We start from the raw sequence: 24301 nt of genomic DNA, 5'->3' as shown, positions 1-24301 counted from the left end.
TTGCTTGAGGTGTAGTGCAGGTGTTAACCTTCTCCTCTTGACTGTCTAGCACAATCTTGGCCGGAGAGAGCTTTGCTTCCAGTTTGTCTATGTAAGTGCATCTCTAGGTTGTAGTGTTGGGTGGTAGGAGGAGAGGATTGTCTGTGTACATGAGGCAGTTGCCGCATTGCCCCAGTATGCCCAGATTCACCAGGTGGACAGGAGAAATCACCGGAAGCTGACCCGTGGACATGCCTGTTTAGGTGCTTTTTTTGTAAAGTTTAAGAGCTGTTTTCCCTTACCTTTGCAAGGTACTTTGCAGTTATAGGCTGTTTAGTGCCTACAATTAATTTCTCCTTATTGACAAGGAGAGTTGAGTGCTTGTATCAGTTTCAGGCTTCCTAGTGCTTTCCAGCAGGTTCTAGAGCAAGTGCTAGGCACAGAGGTTCAGATTTTAGTGCTACTACTGAGAAACCAGCTAGTTCTAAGGGAAAATTTGAAGAGCAGACTTTCTGGCACCTGCAATAGTTTAACTGTAGCCTCACAGTGCTGCACGATGCAAAAAATGTGCAAACACACGCATTTTTAAGCCAGAAAGTTGAAAGGGATAGAAATCAGCCCAAGAGGCTAATAAAATTACAATTTCAGAGCTGGAAACCACTCCTCTAGCGTTAGAGAGGCAGTACAATGCTCACCACTCCCACTGGTAAGCAGTAGGACTTCCCACTACCACAGCAAGGTCTGGATAGCTCTGAGCACAGAAAATAAAGTCCTGAAACAAGCAAAGCCTGGGATATGGACTGGCTAGAAAAGGTGGGAAACGAGCAAACAAGATAGTATTTTTTTTGTTGTTGTTGAAACAGGCTAAACAATGCAATAATACAGTAAATAAACACAGAAAAGGCTAACACACTTGAGTGTGTAGTCCTAAATAGTAAATGCAATTAAAACTCTACAAAATTAGCAATTTAAAACTTTTTAAATGAAGCAAGGCAAGTGCACAACTGAAAAACGATTTAAGAGGCAGTAATACAGCAGAATAAGTAGCTAGTCTACATATACAAAAAAGTCTATATATGCAGAAAAGCAGCTAAAACACACAAACACTTCAGATGCAGTGCAACCTAGAGCACTTGAGTTGTAGCAATATTAAGGCAATCACAGTTATAATAAATGCTGTAAAATATACTCTAAAATTGGGAAAAACACCTCTGTTTGTAGGCTTTTTAACATTTGCTAATCTTGCCACAGTTTGACATTGTTCTGATGGCATTGCTTTATCTGACCCTCTGACAACTTATTGTTGCTTTGTGACCTGGCACTTGGCTACTCCTTGTCTATGTCTGCTGACTGTACCTTTCCACTTATGCCTCAGCTACTTGCCTTTCCTGGTCTTCAGTATCTTGTGTAGACAATGCCTTCACACCAGCCATCATAAATGTGACCTCCAGAGTTTGTGCTGAAATTATTTTTGTAAAAGTCCAAACCTTAAGTTCTAACTCATTCACATTCTTAGGAATCATTGTTCTGCAAGGCTAGAACAGGACTTAAAGATAAGGACATTTCATATTTGATGTATAATTTTATAATGTAACCTCCATATCTAAGTATATTTGGCTACTTGACCAATTCATGTTATTTATTAAAGGTCATTCCTAGAAAGAGATCATATTTAGCCACTGCCTTACCCATTTAACAGAGGAAATAAACAAAATAAACACATTCTATGAATAGCAGTAACTGTAGAGCAGAGTAACATTTTGAGGTAACTAATCATATAAGTAAAAAGTGTGATAAACTAGCCCAAGTACTAGACTTGTCATGAACTTGGAGACATAAGCAGTCTGGGGCTTTTCAGGGCAAACTGATTCTCAGGACTTCCTGATAGTTCTTACAACATTACATTCCTTTGATTGGGTCACTGTCGGTCAAGATGCTAGAATAATGCAAACAGTAAAAACATAATAAACTGCCTAACACTCTTGAAATTGCAAACTGGAATTAAATGCAATATTTGCAAGCAGCTTTGCACACACTTCTACCACTTCAGGTTTTATCAGCTACCACATCTTCAGGATATTGGAGGAAACAAGGAGATCAAGGCACCCAGTGACAACTCAGTATGAGGTATTCAAAAGTGTGTGTGTCTCTAATTTATTTCAGTTTCTTGTAAAAATAAATATGCAAAACCATACTTTTCAGATGAAATGTGCTACCTGGGTTAACAACTGGATAAATACAGATGAATTCTGAAGATGTAGAAGCTTGCATGTAAAAACTATGCAAATATGATTTTTTTAATTTTATTTCAGTTTCAACAGTGCTATTTTCATTTTGTATAAAACTAAAACTGAACTATTCGTAGCAAAGGAGAAAATAACGACTGAGTTTAAAAGTTCAATAAATATTTGATGAAACCTCAAGTAGTGAAGGCTTTCAGAGCCCCAAAATTCTTTAATAGAAATAACAAGTTGGCAGCTATATAGCCAGGAGCTGACTTTCGATCACATACTTTGTAGTTCTGCTGGTCTATAAGCATGGTAGCAAAACAAGAGACGTGATTCAGTTACAACTCAATGTGTTCATAATAAATTCTAGCCTGGCCCCTGAAACTTGAAAAGCCATGGAACAGTAGCTTCTCACTTGTGTAACTAGGTTTCTGCACTACAGTACCTCTGAAATTCTTACTGTTGCTTCTTTACCTAATTAATTGTCCTGGCATGACCTGTTGCAACACTAGGTGCTTCTTTCTTGGTGCTATACCTAAAGCTTACTACTGTCTCATATAATAAATAAATGGTCACATCTTCAGAAAGGATGAGAATACGAAATCCTCCATCAACTCCTATATTATTAACTTTATCTCCTGTCAAGCAGGAAATGTCCATCTTCACTTCTCTGGAAATTCTTAGACACTCACTGCTACTATACAAACAACAGAGACTGGAAGGAACATACTTTTGTTAAGCAAACCAGTACTCCAAAGTGGACCTACCCTCAGCCTTGACTCTGTCTTTACTTTCCCCAAGAAAATTAAGGTTTACTAGTCTTCTTATGGTGTCAGCTGTAGATAACTACCTTGCATAAATTTCTGTTATTACAGTTGTCTGCTGTAACTTGTAGGGGCACTTACAAAACTGTTAAAGAAGCAGTTCCCTGTTGTAGTTAATTTTTTCTGTATGACATTCTTGTTTGTGGTACATATGGAGTTCTGGATGATTTCACTACGTTTTTTTAAAACAACAAGGCCTGCAGAATAGTCAACAGGATAAAATTTCATAGCAGTCAGTTCAAGTAAACAATTTTTTGAAAACTTGTACTCAAACTTGTACAGCTTACTGATGAATACAGCACACTATAAGAGTCAACAAAATTGTTTTTACAAGAGTCAAACCCCTACACCCCACCACCACCACTTGGGAGGTTTACCTGTATGTTCTCTTACTTTACTCAAACTCCAGAGTTGCTGCACCTTAGATAAAGGGCAGTGATATAGACATAAAACAGCTTGTATCTTATTTCTTCTATGCGATTATTGTTTTTCCAAGTGACTGTGATCTCAGAGAACACAGACTCACTTTGAGCACTTCTACTACTCTCTTGAATAAACTAAGCATTAACTAAGCATTAATATAAAAGCAACCATCCCCTGAGCAATAAAGTTTAAGTAAGTATGACTCTTAAAGTGATCCATCATTCAAGCAACTGGACACCCACCCACAACATGTTGCTAATACCTTGGCCACCTACCAGCTAATCAGTAGGTGGTTTCACTGAAATGCTTTATTGGTTTGCTTAAAACTCCAGGTGACACTGATGTTCTCTTTACAAAAGAATCATTGGGTGGAAGGAGTTAGGGTGTCAGAGAAATAGTAAATCACTATTTGGTAGGGTGAAATATGCTCAGTAACATAGTGTGTGATATATTGCAGATATTATTTTCCAGTTTCATTCTCTGATATCCCAAGTAGCAATATATTTAGTAATATATTATCATCAAAGTCATGGCTTTTTTGTATCTTCAGAAGCTCTTAGTGGATGATTTAAGTGCATATTAGATGTATAGATAGACAGATAGATAAATATATATGCATATAGGTTCATAGGTTGGTACTGGGCTATCTGCCCGAAGGCATATATTAGCCCAGGTATTCACCGCCCCTTTAGTAGTTCCCTAGACCCTTGTACTAGCAGCCAGTACCCTTGGCCCCTATCTAGTAGTGCTGTTGGTGTGATCCCCGGTGTGAAATTTCTGTTACTCATCCACTCATCAAGGTTCCTCTTGAAGAGTGATAGTGAGGGGCTCTGTCTTATATAGATCGGGACCCTGTTCCATGGTAAGGAAGTCTCTGTGAAGGGAATCTTTCCCTCCAGCATGTTCTATTCATTGTTGTGTTGAGGTTTATATCCCTAGACCATGTAGCTCGAGTAGATTTGGTTTTGCTAAGAGGGAGCATGTTCAACAATTCTGGGTTGGACATGGCTCTGTACGTTAAACAGAGATCGCCTCTGAGAAAGCGGTATGCAACAGAGAACAGTCTTGGCTTTTTCAATCATGCTGCATACGGCAACTGTTTGAGGCCAGTAATCCTCTTGGTTAGGTACCTCAGTGGTCTCTCCAGCTGCTGGAGATGTCTAGCCAGGTACATTCCAATTGGTGTACAGTATATACAGTACATATGCATAAGTATAAACAATCATAGAAAACACAGATGGATGAATCCCAAAACACTGAATACAAATGACTGAAACATCAGTTCATAGAAACATCACTTAGCAGAATCCCACTAAAATCATAAAAGCAGCACAAAGAGATGAAGCCTTGACTATGCCCCTGATGACCCAAGTTCAAATAATAGCTCAGGTGCTAGAATAGCTAGGCAGGGGAGGATAGAAGTGAGAGGTGTATGGTATGCCCATCCTGAAGAGAATGTATGGTGCTTCCCAGCCAGCTGGATTTGATGCTATTGTGCAAATGGAGGCTTGCAAGGGCACAGAGCCAGAATCAAGGAGAACTTGGGGTGTGGCTACTCATCTTAGAAGCCATTGCTGTTGTAAGCATGCGTAAAGGAACATACATCCAGAGATAGAAGGGTGTAGGTAGTCCTTGCAGGGCTGCAAGTACCCACCTCACTACCAGGGCGTGGGGTTAGGGTCTACAACAGTTGTCAGGATGCTAGCAAGATCACTATCAACCCTTGTGGATACCTATATGATAGCCCGTCTGAACAGCTTTCACCCATACTCTACTACATATGATTCTAGTGGGAGGGGGGCAAATGGGCTGAGTCAAACTGGGGGGCTTGATGTTTTGCAGGTATTGGGATCAACATGTTTCCTAAAAAAACTGGACTCAAATTTTCTAGAAATAGATAATCTTGCATACCTTAAAACAGATCCACCACCCAAAAGAAAAGTTTCAAAAGAGTTTTTACAAGGGTACATATCCATAAGGGACCTTCTAATCCCTTACTTAAATATACTAACTTCAATAGTCACACAGCAACAAAGAAATATGCTACAAAATGAATCACTGTCAGTCTGTAAATAGGAACCCTAATCAGCAGTGATAGTGAACAGATGACTCCTATTGCTGTGTTTACAAATGACAAGCTTCAGCATTCTTTATGCATTTCTACTTGTTTGCAGAAGTGTGTGTACCCATGCTAGATTCAGCTTAATGCTGTTTTCACCAATTAAGCAGTCTTTTAATTGAGGTTTTAACCATTTATGCATATGTATATATATATATATATATATATATATATATATATATATATATATATATATATATATATTTAGAAACATTATGTATATGATACGGTGCAGTTTTAAGCTGATACTTAGGACACAGGCATAACACATTATATTTTCACAACCATGCATCACCCAGTGAGGGGAGGTCAAAGCTGCATATTAATTACAACTTCAGATTTTTTTCCTTTATTCGTGGGTTAATTTCCAGTTTCTTTGGTATCTCTTAACTATAGCACATTAGATGGATCCAGTTAAACTCAAACAGTGTCTTGTTTTTTTTAAGGTAGCATTTCTATAGCTGGTGCTGGTTGTGTATGGTATATTAGTAAAACGCTTATGCCTGACTTCAGCATTGGTTACCCCTGAGTCACTACTCCTTTGTTTCTGTGAGCTGTCTGGCTAACATTTCTGACATAAACAGGTGCTTAAAATTTGTAAACACACACTTACTTCATTTGCGAGATTGTAAACACTCCATTTGTCCGATAATCCATTTGTACACACTTACTTCAATTGCGGTAATCCATTTGCGAGAGAGATTCCCGCTCTGGACATGATGTGAGCTCACTTCCTTTAAGGTATCCTCCTCACTTACTTCAATTGCTTGCGAGACAGAGATTGTAAACACACACCAATTGCTTCCAGTTCCGATAATCCATTTGACTGGACATGATGTGAGCTCACTTCCTTTAAGGTATCCTCCTTAAAGGAGCCAACACCCTTTAAATTTTTTTTTTTTTCAAAAAAGCTACCCCCTTCTAAAAAAGTTGTACTGAAATTAGTACAGTGCGTATGCCTCCTGACGTCCCTGCAAACAGCCACACATGGCCGTACTGGTAACTGTAGCCACATAGATAGGATAAATATCGGAGTGCTAGAATACTAGATGAAAACAATAGTAGGAAGCAATATAACTCTGCCGGCCAAGGACACTGCTCAACCATATCTCTCAACTATACAGATTTTCACAGAATGTCCAGATTTTTGTCTTATATTTTTGGTCCATTTTTCATAAAACTGTGGCTTTCTGGCAAATTAGTGGCGAATCATTAAATATTGAAGTTATAAAATAATGACAGACATTTGAGTTTTAGACTTCATACCCTTGAGAAAATTCATGCTAATGCAAAACCTATTATTCTATCAACTTTCTAAGTTTGCAAGAGCAATATTTAAAAATTGTCCCTATTTGTACCTTTTTTATGGTTTTGTCCAGATTTCTTACTCTAAGCGGTTGAGAGGTATGTGTTCAACACAAGCCTAGTTTATGTAATCCACAAGTAGTTTGCCTGCAGTCACATATGAAACAGACATCAGCCATGGTGCATGTGATAAGTACTATGATCTGCCGTATGTAAGACCTAGATAGGTAGCGGTTCAGATCTCAGTCTACTCCATTGTGTGTGTGTGGGGGGGGGGTGGTTGTGCACATGCATCTCCATACAAAACAACTGCATCTCTCATTGACTATCAAACTGCATTAGTTCTGCACTTTTTGTTCCTGTAAGTTGATGCTGGCCTCCAAACTGTCTTTTTCTACAAGGCCTGCTTATGTCATGTACCTTAAGACTACTAGCTGCCATTGTTATGTCATATTTAAGCTGTGGCACATGTGATAATTATTGTGCTCTATAGTGTCTGAAACTAGAGAGGTAGGGTTTTTTTTCTCACTCAGTTCTGCTTGGTGTGTGTATCTTCATACTTCATAAATATGATCACCTCAGAGACTTAGAAAGAGGTAGGGTTTTGCAGTATTTTGGTTGTAGCAGGTGATGTGAGCCTTCAAATGCCTGACCACAACAAGGTCTGCTGATGTCATTCAGCATAAAATTTCCTAAAGAGGTAGTAATAGTAGACTTGAGGTGTGGTGTGTGCATTGAGAAATGTGATGTGTAGTGTGTACTATTAGATAGGGGGGTGTTCAAATCTACTTGCAACAAACTTGGACTGTGTGTGTGCTGTATAGTGTCCTGCAAACATTAATTGGAACTGTTGCTGTCCTCAATGTAGCTAGGTTTGTGTGTGTGTGTGTGTGTGTGTGTGTGTGTGTGTGTGTGTGTGTGTGTGTGTGTGTGTGTGTGTGTGTGTGTGTCTGTGTGTGTGTGTCTGTGTGTGTGTATGTGTGTGTGTCTGTTAGAACATTTTACATCTTCTTATGGAATCATAAGATCTTTGAACTTTAGTAGCCTAATGGCCCTACAGCCCTTACAATCCTAACCAAGTTCTTACCCTTACTTACAGTATCAGCAAATATTGCCCCTGTCCACAAGGGACACAGGCAGAAGCCCTACGATGAAATGATAGTCACCCAGCCAGTCATACAGATGGCATGTGATGAGGCCCAATGAGGTGGTCTATTTGCCATTAAGCAGGAGTCTGTTTCAAAAGGTTGTGAAAGTCTGCTAGACAGATCTCTCCCACTAGCATGTATTACTAATGTCACATGCCAGGTTAATGATCTGACAGTGAGTAATCCGTGTACCATGCCACCTACAGATATGCAACATTTCCACTCAAGCAGGGTCACACATTTCCCCATATGCAATGCAGAGATCACCTCTGAGTATTCTGTATGCCACAAGCTACAATGACAGTGATTTAAGATGATCCCGATTTGACGAATACTGATGATATAAAGTTCCCTTGTGAAGGACTATTGTATTGGGTGCAGTTGTTGGTAGTGCTTGTAAAGGTACATTACAAAATGGCCATTACACTCAAATACTGGCATGCTGAGCAAAGAATACATGGAGGTTATGACTATGTTAATTTTGGGTGACAGTGCCCTCAGACATGACATATGATGGATTCATGTCAGTACATCGACAGCTTACTATATCGACATCCACTTCACCAACATATGAAATAATCGAAACTGCAAATCACGGACATTTAACAGGTAAGAGGTTTAAATTTCGCTAATCATGCCTACCACACATGCATAACACTGCCATACTTACTAAAACATGGTAGGCATGATTAGCGAAATTTAAACCTCTTTCCTGTTAAATGTCCATGATTTGCGGTTTCGATTATTTCATATGTCAGTGAAGTGGATGTCGATATAGTAAGCTGTCGATGTACTGACATGAACCCCATGTGATTCCCTTCTTACTACTGGGGAGAGGGGGGTGTAAACCTGTGTGGCCAGGCCTAGGTGCCCTGTTCTATCACACCTGAGTATGTACATCAGGTGTTGCTACTGATGTGCTAATTACCAGGAACATAGATTTTACCAATGGAAATGATACTACATAGATATTTTCATGGAGTTTATGGCCATCAGTATGTCAACAGGCATTTGTTCAACAATACCCTCTTGTAGGATATTGACATAACTCACAGATTCTATGACCACTCACAGTTTGCAGACATCAGTCAATGTTGTCAGCCACAGACATTCAGGTTTTGCTTGGACAAAGCTTAAATTGATTCCAAGCAGTAGAGGCCGAGGACTGAGCTCTATTTAACACTGCTGGTTACAGATCAACTACTGGATGCGGATTCCCCTACTTTGAGTATGTGTTCCATAATTGTTCCACTTATTGACCCCTATAATGTTATTACCATTGATGTCTAGTTAGGTGATTTTGTCAATGATCCCTGAGTGGAGGATACAGTCAAATGGCTTGGCTAAGTTCAGGGGTTGTATTCCCTGATGTCTCCTCATCCACGTCCTTGGTGACTGCCTCAGACATGTCCACCAGGTTTAACAGCCATGATCCTCCTTTCAGAAATCCAAACTGTATATGGTCAACTGTTTATAGATTACATATATCATTCTTGATCAACTCCATGATGATCTACCCCATGGGATGACAGATACAGCTACTGAGGCAAATAGGTCTATAATTGTGGTGGTTGGTGGAAGCACCACCTCTGTGCAAAGGGATAACACTTGCCATTGTCCAATCAGCTGGGATGGTTACAGTATGAGTGCAAGGAATTCCCAATGGTCTTAGTAATTCTTGTTGCAGCCCATGAAGGATGCAGCCTGGGATGTTAGCATGTCCAATAGATGCTGTGTGTCCTCCATAGAGAGGCCAGTTACAACCTGCTCTGTATATATACATGGTATGGGACAGGTTGTAGGGATATCATGTGGCATATGTGGTGGAGACAGGGGAGTGAAGTTGACTTAGAACTTGTGGGACAACAGGTTAGCTATGAGTACAGAGTAATTTTATGTGTTATCATTAAGTACAAGTTCACCAACAATCTGTGCATTTCCTCTGAGGTTACAAATGTAGCTACACTGTGCATTGTGATGGCCCTTGTTGGAGGAGGCCAATTTTGTTACATACTGTTTCTGCACAATGTCACAACACCACCATATGTTTGTTTTAGCTGAAGAGGGTGTGCCTCCATTTTAGGGGGCACCCTCACTCCAGCTGTCACACAGCAATGTCTACCTCTTATTGTCCAGCCTGGTAATGGCAGTTGTCCACCAGGCAGGTTTGTGTGCTATGAGGAGCTTTTTCTCCTGTCAGGTACAGCTGAGTTTATACAGTTGTACTGGTGCTTGCATAAAGCATTTGTGTAGAGCGCTGCATATTTGCCTGTCCCATCGGACTGGGAGGTGCAGTCAAGCTATGTAGACCATCCCATAGGAGGTAATAAATTGCTTTGCTGACTTTTATTACTGGTGGGGGGTGTAGGTGTGAAACTCAATTTTAATGAGACTGATCTGTGGTCAGATCTCACCAGGGAGAACCTCACAGTGGAGGGGTTGCAGTGGTCAATCATATTGGTAAATACCTGATGCATGATATTTGCTCCCCTTGTAGGGGTGTCTCGCCACTGGTCCAAGGCATTGTAGTGAAGGACGTGGACTAACCTTTGAGTAAGTGAGCTTACGCATGACTAACCAACACAGTTAATAGTTGCTTAATGTCACCCCAAACCATGGCGTACTGATGTATCTTGATGGAAGTGCAATGGGTGTTTGAATTCATGGAGCTGCTCCTGTAGCTGACAATGGCTTGATTAGGTGCCATTCCAGCCATGAATAGCACCTGCAGTGTCTCCAGGAAATCACATTGTTCACCAATCTGCATGTGTATCTATCCTTAATGAATATGTATACACCACCATCAATACCTTGCACACTGTCAGTTTGAGGTCTGCACGTGTGGAAGGACGTGTTGTCTAGTATGGGTATGGTGCTGTCCACAGCCTTGACCCAGATGTCTCTGAATGCACAAATGTCTGCATATTGCAAGATGGAGACACCTTTCTCAGTGTGGGGTTTAGTGTTGCCATTCCTAGAGTGTAACAGCATAAGCATGATGTTGTATGAAGATGGCATTCTCACTGGAAAATTATCCCTCCTGACAGTGCCTATAAGATGCACTGTTGGGGTGTCAGCAGCTTTGGCCAGTACTCAACATCCCAGGGTGACAGATGAAGACCATCTCTGGCAGAGCAATGAGGTGTGTTGAGCAAGTCATCCCAGATGAACATGTAGTGGATCCCCTTAAAATGACTCCACATGCTAAGGCAATTATTGACGTCCATCATTTTTTGTGTGTATTGACCCATCATCCTAGGTAAAGATCAAATGCAGCTGGAAGCTATGGACATACACGCAAGAGACACAGAGTATCTAAGCTCAGTCATGTGTCTGCATACAGTCTGGTGATGTATGTCCTACACACCTGCAGGAACTATGATTTTATGACTTTGTTAAAAAAAAGCGTTGCCACGAAACAACGTAAGTTAAACAAGGATACAGCCAAATATAAAAATAACCAAGCTTATCCCACTAGCAAAGACAACAACAAAAATGTTGGTGAGGTAAATCTTAACAACAGTAGAATGAAGAGTAATAATCTTGTTTGTAATTATGAAAACAGTATGGACGATGGCTTAAAAGATGATGTTTTTTTTTAGAAGCAGAACCCCAGTTGAAGAGATCAGAGCATCTGAGAAATCAGACCTCTAGAGGTTCAAGGAACAAGCAGAACAGTGGATACCATCACAAGAGGCAATGGGGATGGGGAAGAAGGAGGTACAACTAACATTATTGACTGTTCTAACAGTAATTGTCTAATACCCATTGACCCTGTTGTTAGTATGGACATTCAGGGACTTAATGGTTTGAATAATGACAATGTTGAAACATGTGAGATTATCACCAAGCATGGTTTTATGGTATCAACTTTAGTAATTTGAAAATGTGCAATGTACATTTCAAACTTTTTAAGAAAGGCTTTTCATTTGTTCCGGATTTTAAATGTGACATTGTAGATGTTTTGACTAGCTTAAAATTGTTTGTGAGAAAACTGAACCTGAGATTATTGTTTAAAGGTCAGTCAAATGTTGATTCCAATCAAAATGTATTGGTGATAAAAAGTACATTTATTCCTACAAATAACTTGGAGACTTTAGTGTTTGAAAGAATGTGTGAGTTTGAGATAAGAAATGAACTAGCAACAAGCATCCACAAATGTAGAAATTTAACTTATGATGAAAAAAATATTTTTAGCAAACTAGCAAGAGATGAAAACTTGAGATTTATGAAGCCAACAAGGGTGGTGGGCTTGTTGCAGTGACCCAAACTGACTACGTTTCAAAAATGTTTAATATACTTAATGATGGCTAGGGTATCAAGAAGTGAAGTAAATAGAGCATATATGAGAATTGACTATTTTCTTTCTAATGCCCTATTTCAGGGTGCAATAGATCAAACAGAAATTATTTATTTGACTGTTGTTAACCCATTACTACCCATAATATTCGGAATCCCTAAGATTCACAAAAATTTGTATGATCCACCATTTAAGCCCATTGTGGCTGCATGAGGCTTGAAGACAGAACCCCTAGCAGCATTAATTGATAAATGGGCTAGTCCAGTGGTCAGAGAATCTGACCACATTCTTATTGATTCTTGGCATGGTTTAGAAAGACTTAGAGCAGTAAAAAACCTAGGTAGTTATTCATTTTTGACAATTGATGTAGTCAATCTATTTTCAGCAAGTTCACATGATGAAGGGCTTGAGATGTTTCAGGAAAGTTTAAAGAAGAGTTCACAAATTAAGCCTGAAAAAATAGTCCTTCTCATGGATATTATGGAACTAGTGTTAAAAAACATTTTTTTAATGTTTGAGGGTGAGATTTATCACCAGATTTCAGGAGTGGCAATGGGGGCTGAGTGTGCCCCCATATTTGCCAACCTTGTACTCCTTGAATGGGAGAGGAAATTTGATTTTAGTTCACACTTTTGTGACAAAATCCTGCTGTACAACCGGTTTCTGGATGATTTACTAATCCTATGTCAAGGGAATGAGAAAGACGCCGAAGATTTTGTAGAATATTTAAATTCTACCACTTACTTTTTCAAATTTACTAGTACATGGAATTGAAAGAGATTGAATATTTGGACATTAAGTTGTATAAAAATGAGATAAACCAAGAACTGAGTAGTACTATTTACAGAAAGACGACCTACTACAATAGTTTGCTGCACTTCAAAAGTTGTCACCCACCCCACCAAATGAAAAGTATTATTAAGGGCCAAATGGTGAGATTATCTCACTTAATAAGTCATGACCGTAATTTCATCAGTGAAATTTATTTATTAATAGGTATGTTTATTGAGAGGGAGTACCCATTAAAAATGTTAACTAAAGTCAAGAAGGAGATTCTGCTAAAAAGAAATATTTTTTACCCCTATCTTAAACATTATTAGTGTGCAGACACCAACAAGACCAAAAGAAAAAGTTACAGATGTTATGGTCTTACTGAACAACACACTTTCTTCTAACATATGTTTGATTGTAAATAGATGTTGGGACATGTGCTTCGGAGACGTAACTAAGGAGTTACTTGGCAACAAGCCCCAAATAGTTTATAGTAGGAACAAGAATATTAAGAACATCCTAGAAGGGAATTCTAAGACTACTTTAAAATCTGGGCATAAATCCCTCATGATGAAATGTGGTGCCTGTAAATATTGTAAGTTTATTATTGATGGGCCTAACGTTACAGTAGGCAATTACAATTATTCTATTAGATGCCCAGGGAGATGCAATTGTAATATGACTATGGTAGTCTGCCTTGCTACTTGTGTATCCTGTGCATCTTACTATGTCAGAAAAACTGTATGCAGATTGAGGGATAGAATCAGTGAACATCTTAGGCCAATAAAAAACAGGGATCCACACAACGCTCTCTTTGTTCGCAGCAATAGATGTGATCATTTTAAAAGGTTAATTTTCTTTGTGATTGATAAGGTACAAGTTGATGAGAGGGGTGGTGACATCAAATTGGAAGTAGCAGGTAGGGAAAGTAAATGGCAAATGAGGCTAAATGCCAACATTTTACCAGGGCTCAATGATAGTATTTCGCTGGCCCCTATACTGAAGCAAAGGGCTTGTCAAATTTGAAGTTGACTACTTCATTATTTGTAATTTTCTATCTAGATATTGTTGTTTGTTTAACTATTAGTGTTGAACAAATAGTAGTTGGACTGACATTTAAAATATTAGGTTAGTTATCTGTATAAACGATATTAATTTAAGTATTCTTTAAAGCTTTTCACACTTTATTATAGTATTTTTTACTGTTGTCCTGTATTGTTCTTTTACCAACAATTTATGCTTTATGCTTTGTGAGATTTAAGCCTTAGTGTGTCTCAATTGGTTGGGTTTTTAATGTTCCTTTAAACAGTTAAATTATTCAGCTTTAATGAGCTATGTGTTTATGAGGGCATTTAAGATTGATTGGAATGGTTTCTTACACAACTCTGATGATGCCAGTGGATTTTATGGTGAAAGCGCTAAGTTGTTTGTTACCTTACTCCGTTTTTTATTATTAAACAGTTTTCCAGTTTCCTACAATATTTTGCAACAATTTTCTTTGTTTTATTTACAAAACAAGGGTCATGCTGCTACTTGGGGTTGACAGCCTGAAACAGTGTGTTTGTAGGCACTCCTTGCAGTGAAGTAGCTAAGTTGTTTATTACCTTACTCCGTATTTTATTATTAAACAGTTTTCCAGTTTCCTACAATACTTTGCAACTATTTTCTTTGTTTTATTTACAAAACAAGGGTCATGCTGCTATTGGGGGTTGACAGCCTGAAAAACAGTGTGTTTGTAGGCACTCCTTGCAGTGAAGATGTGGATGTCTGTGCATGCACAGAGGACTTGTTCAACTTTGCAGACATGATTTTGGCCTTACAAACATACAATACCTGTCAAGCAACCAGACAGCCAACTGGATGTTGTGTGACATGATTTTGAAACACAGACATGTGTTCCAGGTATATAACTGTAAGGTATGATATATGTAGGTTGTGACAGATGGACACACACTGGCCAAAGTTGGCAATTCCTCTGCAGTAGTTCTCAGAGCCATGTCATACAGATATCCACCATTAAGCTGTTGAAAGGCAGGATGCATGAATTGTGGTGACAGTGTCACATAACACGGATCACGGCCACAGTGGTGGTTGTTTGAGTAACCTTGGACATCGATGTAACCGGACATTACGCATTATATTGTAACACTGCAGCTGTGCTCCCAGTCACCATTGGGTCAGTACCCTTGCAAAATACCAACAACCCTGAAGCAGAAGGCATAACACATGTAAATGTTAACTGATTGATCAGGTTGCTAATCAAGGCATCTACCTGGAAAAGGGTATGTGAAGCCTATAGAGTCTTGCATGACATGGTACAACTATGTGGATGAACAAACAGACTGTGTCTTGCTTCTCATCATGAGCTTCATAGTAACATTTTGTTTCTGCTGAGAGAAAAAGTATTGGAGCATGATATCCCAGGAGAGAGTGGTTGTGGTGAGACCAGCATTAGTAGTAGCCAGACACCAGCAATTCAAAGGACTCCCCTGCTTTCTTCATTCTTCACAAGGTAATTGTATCCTTTCAGTACACACTGCTTGAGTAGTGTTCAACTGCAAAATACCTGTGTAAAACCTCCCGCCATACCATCACAGCGTGTATGTATTACCTTTCCCCTCCATTGTTTGTCTGTGTTCTATACAGACACAGACACCTTGGATGACTATTTTATTGGAGAACATGATGTAAGTACCTTCAATAGTTAGTTGCACAGAGGACAACCAGCATGCGATGCCACACCTTGTCCCCAGATCTCTCAGTTGTCTGGTATTTAAAGCCATGACATGAGTTATCATGGAAATGATCAGTACCAATGCTGTACACCTACAGACACTGTACTAAACACAGTTTATTTTGATCAAGGGCAGATCATGCTTACCCTAACTGGTGGATCTCATTGACTGTTAAACTATGCAATGGATGAGGGTGATATGACTCACTCCACCTATCATGGCCTGACAAGGCATTTGATAATATTAGGCAATGATGAAAAAATGCACAGATTATTTACAAAGTCGTATGCCAGCTGGTGGATAGACAAGTGTCTGATGGTCTTTATCCAGGAAGATAGCATTGGGTTGTCTACCACTGCAATGAGGCAGTCATCAGTGGACTTCCCTCAGAAATCATTCATGGAGTACCCCTGCTAGCCATTCCCTTCTCTGCAGTCACAACCACTGTCAGTGACCTCTGAATGACTACATTTGCAGATGTTTGCAAATTAGGAGATGACACTGAATCCTACACAGAACTAACAGTTATCCAGGATGGGCTGAGACACATTCAGTTGTTGTCAGACCCACTGACAAATAGTAAATTCCAAGGAATGCACAATACTATCCTTTTGGAAGTCATGCACCTCTGAAATATATTGTATTGTCTACACACACACAGTTGAGCCATTGTTCGGGCACTTATGGACACAGAGATTGATCTAGCCTTTGACTGACACTGGTCGCTAAGATGTGGGGATTAATTTGGTTTTGTACAATATATAGAGAAAGGAATAGCATGTAAATCCCACACTGTCATTGTTATACTGCATTTGGCACTCATCATGCCTATCATGGAGTGCAATAGCACCTTTGCTATTTCACTACACAGGCATATCTGACAACTGAAAGAACCACAGAAGTTCCATGGTAAACCAATACATAGTGCAGATAACATGTCCTGTGCAGACCATGTCAAGGCCATGAATGCGTAGTCTGTCTCCTACATGCTTTGGAGGAAAGGTATGTGACTGCCATACAGGGAGATGTGAGATCCCACTGTATACCTCCTGAATATCCAAGACAGGATTAACACATGTATTAGCTGTTCTACACACCTACACATTCACTGTGGTGTAAATAGTACATGCTGGAGACACAGGTATTTAACCTACACAATACACCCTATAAGTAACAGGCTCTCCATGCATGTGCAGCACACTTCTGCTGTAACACACATCATGTGCAAGTTACACAATGGGATGCAGAACAAAATAATCATAACTGGTATAGGACAAATGTAAATAATGGACACTGAAAATTGTAGATGGTTCCTCTCCATCACTACAACTTGTAGATGTGTTAGCTCCTGAAACCATGCTGACACTTATCAAGGGTATCAGACCTTGTCAGAGATTAGGGATGCATAAGTAGGCTGAATGAAGCCATTGTCCTTGTGAGCCTGTTATACACATATGAACCTATGAAGCCATGCACTTATAGTGCTGTACATTTCTGAAGACATATTTCTTCTGTGCTGACATTCAATCCTGTGCTGTGATGTCTATGGGTTTATTGTTGCTGTGTATCCATAGGAGTTTCACACAGAATCCTGAAACTTAAACATAAACAGGTCCATGAGACACCTTTCATTGTGTTAGCATACAGCCATTATGACATCATACAACATAAGGTACACAACATGATGTGGTTTACTCATTATATATGTCAGTATACAGTATCTGTCAGTGAGCAGTACAAGTGGCATGTCAAAGGCAACAATGGCTTACATAAATACATAGTAATTTATATAGTCACCCTGTGCATCAGTCACATAGCTCTATTTCCCTGCATCAATGATGAGGATGACAGGGATGTGGCACAGGTATCATCACTTGCACAGGGGTGTTGTGTGGGGGTGCAGGAGGCCAAGTCTAATCCAATAGGTTGAAATCACGTGTGTGTGAGTCAGGAAGGGAAGCAAGCAAGATAGGCCATGGGAATGTGCTGTGTGTATCTGTAGGTGACCTGATTGCGAACGTAGTGTGTGTGTGTGAACACAGTCAAGCACAGTGCTAGCCCTACATGTGTATATGCTGGACAGCTTTGAACTGTGCATGGTAGAACTGACAGTTCACCATCTCTGCCCCCAAACATGAGAATTAGCTCTGCCAGGAGATGCACACTGGCACCTCCATGCCCAAGGTCAGAAGCCGTGCTAGTACCTGACAGTGGCTGTTGTCTGCTGGGACAGTGTCCTCCATGGGAACATCCAGGACCATGAGCCCCTGGCCTGGCACATTTTTGAGTGGACAGCACACTACCGTCTGGAGTGCAGGATGTACTGACACTATCGGGGCATGATTGTGCACAGCTACATGGACTCTCAGCTGATGTAGCTGCTGACCTACATCCACAGGTCTGATGCTCAACTCCAATCAGACATTCCAACACAAATGGTGTGCATCCCAAGTCAGATAGTGTGCCGTCTGTCTGAGACCACCGTCTTTCCACTGCATCAGTCAACCAATCCAGGGTATCAGCAACACAGTGGAGGTGATCAAGGATGTCAGAATGTGCTGCATCCATAACCCTGAGGATTCATCTGGAGTTGGTGGAAGGACAGCAGGCCTCCTACGAGCACGCCTATCAATCCACCTGTGTGGAACCTTGCCAGGTCTTTGGCTATGGCCAGTATTGACATTCACTGCAGCCATAGTTGCCACACTTTCCTGTTTAATGTCCCCACCCTCTGACTGTCCAATATCTGTGGCCTCTGGGGACTGGGTATGTGTAGGCATACTAACTGTGTAAAGTGATAATGAGGACAGAAGAGGGATGTAAACCTCTGGGACAGATTTACCTCCTGCAACCACGACCTGTGCCTCACTTTGGCCACCATCATAATCAGAGTTGGAAGAGACACTGACATTAGGTTGTGAAGGGGACAGAGACCAACTTCATGGTCACCTGTGATAAAAAAGGAAAAGAGTACATTAATACTTGCACTATTACGCTCTGCAGTGCTATGTTTCAACATATGTTAAACTGTATACACTGTTGTCACTATTATAAACCTGTTTAACCCCCAACCTCATCTAATAGGACATGAGGACATTATTTTCCAACAAACGTCTGTAGTTACTTATAAGTAAAAGCTCTTTAAACAACAATCTCATTAGCAACAATGTGGTACACTGTTGATATTTGTCAACACTCTGCACAGATTACACATATGGCAATCTGTAATGTCCTGACAATACTCTCACATCTATCAGTGTGGTCACACCTACAAGACATAGGTATGACTCAAAAGTGTGTACAGTCAGAAAATATCTGTGCAGTTGGCAATCAACCCGACAATACATCAATCCAGCCTGCAGGCCTGGGATGATACTTTATGGAATACATTGCAATAAATCTGCATCTGTAACAAAACAGTGTTGTGGTTATCAGCAGCAAGACCACGGCCATGTCTGATTTCTGACAGACCTGTGAAAACTTGAGGGAGAGGTAATGTTATCACCACCGCATGGTGCAATATAACAGGGTAGTACGTCCATATATCTTACATTTACAGTAGCTACTATGTTAAATATTATGTTGGTCAAAATCTGAGCATAAAGTTCAAACTGCAGTTAACCCCCCCCCCTAAAACGAACACCTGACACCCACGTAAAACTATGTACACCCTGACACACTGAATGCTACAGTTTTCCAATGCTGATCAAACTAAGCCTACCTGGACGGTATTTTGGCATGGAAACTGTAGTACCAACATCCAGGATATACAGTGTGATGGATGTCAGGGAGCTGTCGTGTACTCCTAATTTGACCAGGAATTCCTCAATGGCTGAGAGTGGTTGTTCCACTGCAGACCCTCCACTGGTGACACCACGATCCCTGGCCACATCTGCTGCTCTTCTGCATGCTGCATTTATCATGTCAGTCATACTGTGTTGAACCTGCTCATATGTCCTACTCTGGTGACCGATGGAATTAGCATCATGTACCAGGTCAGCCCACAATACTGCCTGCTGTTCCCTGTTTTGCCTCCCCCTGGACAATAGGAGTTCTTGGTGTTGACGGAGGCCTTCCAGGATTATATAATTCTTGGCATCCATAAAAGGGCCCCAGCATCTTGCATGCATTTTTCCTGAAAGACAACAAAATGGGAACACATGTCAGGATCAGCATCACATACATGGGAGTACACTATGTAGAGATACAGCAATAGTAGAATGGCTGGCAGTATCAACTGCTTGATCACACATCTCATATTCCACAGTGTAGGGTGTCGATGCAACCAAGAAGGTTTATCAGCTCTTCCTCTTTGTGCCATGACAGATACTGCTATATGATCACACACCCAATACAGGAGTCCATTGTAGTGTGGACCCTAGGGGTAACCCCCCTGATAATATGTTAAAACAGCAGTACCAAACAAATAGCAGTGTGCTATTACAACCAGTAAGGAGACAAGTGTGCCACACTGACAAACAACATTCCACCCTTGTTGTACTGTACTTTCTCTCTAGGTGTAACAAATCTGGAGATCAATAACATGTAATCATTACAGTTCTCAGAAAAGCTTATGCTGTAATCCCCATTTCCCCTAAGTATATTCACACATATATATCATGTTGTAAACAAAAGGGCTACAAACCTGATGGCATACAAATCACCTATAGAAAGGATAGTCAGGTGACTGTGAATGAAAAGTTTTTTTGGGTAAACATCTACATGGAAAAAAATGCCCTATTTTAAAAAAATTGAAATGTGTAGAGCTTCTAAACCTTGTTTTGGGTACACGTGTTCAGACAGGATGGTGTGCATTTGTCTAGATCAGGGAAAAGAATTTCTGCAGCAGATATTTTGCAATATTTGACAAACACTAGGCAAGATTTCTGCCACGTCGAAAATTTATCAGCTCACAGATAGCCACATTTGGTGCCTCTCTGATGGTTGTTAATACTACGAGCATTAATAATAAAGTTTTTTTTATTGGAAAATTTGTTACATTCCCACAAGATTGATGTTGCTATTGTTTGTGAAACATGGTTAAAGAACAATGACTGGAAAGCAGTTATGTCAGGGTATAAATATTTTGCTGTAACAGACATTCTAATAAAAAAATCAGGTGGTGGTGTTATGATAGGGATTAAAGATAGTTATGAAACCTGTGATTATTGCATGTTCAGTGATAACACCAACACTATAGTCTGTGTAACTGTGACAAAAAAGACAACCCTGGAACATATAACAATTGTTGGAGTGTATAGACCACCAAAGTCAAGTGCAGATGACTTAAAGGAATTCATATATTTCTTTAATGAAACACAGGAGGGAAGAATAATATTAACTGGGGACTTCAATTTTCCAGAAACAGACTGGAATAATATTGATTCTACAACGTTAAGTGAGGAAATTATTCACAGTGTATATTCAGGAGCAACAATTGCTTCAGATTGTAAAACACCTACCAGAGGACAGAACATACTATAACAATAACCCACGCCTGGGTGTGGGTAATGCTGGATTTACCCACGGTTGGTGTGGTTTGGTCACGAGGGCAAAGTGGGTTATTGCTATTATACAATGACATTATTTAAGAAAATAAATAATTACTTTTCTTAAATAATGGCATTGTATAATGCCTCCTTGCTGCCCTTCTGCAGCTGTCTGGTATTCTGTGGCAGTTCTGATGTACTGCTCATGTGCATGCCTTCGCAGTACATCAGAGCTGTGGGCAGAAGCAATGGAGAAAGCAAGATCTCCGTTGCTTTTTAAAAACTGTTTTGCTATGTTAAATGAGTTTAACATAGCGAGACAGCTTTAAAAAATGCAACGGAGAATATCCGTTGCTTTTTTAAAGCTGTCTGGCTATGTTAAACCCATTTAACATAGCGAGACAGTTTTGAAAAAAGCAATGGAGAAAGCAAGATGGCCATTGCTTTTTAAAAACTGTTTTGCTATGTTAAACTCGTTTAACATAGCGAGACAGTGTGAAGCAATGGTGATCTTGCGTTCTGCGTTGCTGTAAAAAAAAAAAAAAAAAAAAAGAGTTATAGTAATGGAAAAAGTCCGGGCGACCGGAACTTTTTCCATTACTATAACTCTGATTTACAATGTGCACGCTAACCAATCAGCGTGCAAGTTTTTGAATATTTAATGGGGGGTCATTGTATAATAGACATTGTGTTCCCAAAGAAATCACTGTAACTTCAAGTCAAGTTTTAACACCACTGATGTGCACTGATCATGGGGTTATAAAGGTTAAGTTGTTGCTAGATAATTCTGACAAACTGAAATCTAAGCCAATGCACTGAAGGTTAATTACAGATTATATGGAAGCAAGACAGTCAGTATGTAAAACTACCTGAAGTAAGGTGGAGATGGAATGTGGAAAGTTTTGAAAGAGAAATTGTCTGAGTGCAAAAAATCAAAAAAATGTTTAACATCAGGATCTAGGCATACAATAACAGGCAGATATATTTCCATAAGAACAAGATATCTAATTAAGGTGAGAGACACGAAATATAAGAAATGGAAGAGAGGTCAAACTACAACTTTAAAAAATTGAAATAAACAAGCTAGACAAACAGATTAAGCATAGTGTGAGACAAGATCAAGAAAAATTTGAAGAACATTTATATAAAGATATTGAGCATTAAAGGAAACCTTTTTATAGATACATAAGATGTGGAAGGAGTAAAGACACAAACTGATAAACTGTGTGCAGATTCTAAAATTTATTCTCAGACACAACAGATTATAGATATATTTAAAAAATCTTATGCAAAACAGTTTGACTCCACAAAAGAGGTGGTAAGTTGTCTTAGTGACATCCAGGTAACCCCAGATACTGGAATCAAATTAGGTCATATTGAAAAAGAACTGCACAAACTGGATCCAAACAAAGCACAGGGAGGAGATGGAATTAGTAACAATGACCTGAGAACACTTCAGCAAGAACTTACAGTACCATTATATCTATTATTCATTAAGTCATATAACTATGGAGAGATTCCTCAAGATTGGAGACATGCGCTTATTAAACCTGTTTTTAAGGGAAAGGGGAGTAGGACAAACCCAGAGTCATATAGACCCTTAAATCTACTTTCATGTTGTTGAAAAATAATGGTGATGGTAATATTGGATATGTTACTGTTAGAACTGGATAGGATGGGACTTGAAAACATATATCAGCATGCATATGTTGAAAACAGATATATTACCACCTGTAACATGATGTTTTATAACAATATAATAACAAATATGAATGAAAATTGTGCTGTGATGTAATTTATATAGATTTAACTTCAGCATTTGATGGGGTCATACAAATAACACTGATCAATAAATTAGTACAACTAGATATTGATGTACTCTTGATAAGATGGATAGTTGCATGGCTTACAAACAGGACATGCAAGTATCATACAGCAACTGGACAGGCAAAATCCTTGGTTACAGTCAAGTTGTCCCACAGGGGCAGACCTAAGTTTTTCATCTGAGGTATTCTACAGTCTAAATGTAGATGACCTGAAATTGGATAAACTGATTACATGTGTTACAGATAAGTCATGTCTGCAAAATAACTTGACTAAATTGACCATTTGAGGACAGAAGAATAATATGCTGATAAATACACCAAAAACTAAGCATATGAGATTTGGTAGGCATAAATTGAAAGGTGAATATTTAATACAGCACACAGTGATTGAAACTGTAGACTCATTTATGGACCTGGATATATGGGTAGATTCAGTTGTGTGTTTTTCTAATCATATCAACCAATTGGTTAATGATAGTTATAGAAATATAAGTTGTATAAAAAGATTTATAAAATCTAGGAAATCAGAAATAATGAAGTCATTGTTAGTTACATTAGACCGAAACTTGAGTATGGAATAAGAATATGGAAACCCTATAAGAAAACAAGCATGAGTAAATTGGAAAGAGTACAATGGAAATATACCAAGGGTATCCATGGATGTGAGAATTTAAGCTATTATGAAATGCTAAAATATCTGAACTTGTACAGTGTCTCTTAAAGATATCTAAGAGGAGATCTTATTCAGGTATATTGGGCATTTAGCGACAACTACCTTTAGGAATGTTTGGGTTGAACAAAAAGTACTAGAGAATCATCAGATAACCTATGTAGGAGATTCTATAGGAATGAGAAGTGTACTAATTGGTTCTCTGACAGAGTAGCTGATGCATGAAGCAGACTAGCCCTTGTATATTACAACTGGAGTAAGAAGATGCTGTAATCCATCTGTTCCTAGCCGAAACAAATATTTTCTCTGTTTGTGAATTGCTGTTACATTGAGAGCTATTGAGATGTATTGGCAAATTATATTAGAAGCCAATAGGACACCAGGATTAAATGACAATATATCTATTGTTCCTCTCCTTAAGCTAAGAGCAGCTAAGTTGTGAAATACATACATTAACTAACATACAGGCTCTTACATTGTCTTT

This window comes from Protopterus annectens, chromosome 5.part1, assembly GCF_019279795.1.
Source record: "Protopterus annectens isolate FY-2018-M chromosome 5.part1, PAN1.0, whole genome shotgun sequence".
In the NCBI taxonomy this organism is placed as follows: Eukaryota; Metazoa; Chordata; order Ceratodontiformes; family Protopteridae; genus Protopterus; species Protopterus annectens.
Note: the sequence above shows the minus strand (reverse complement) of the source record.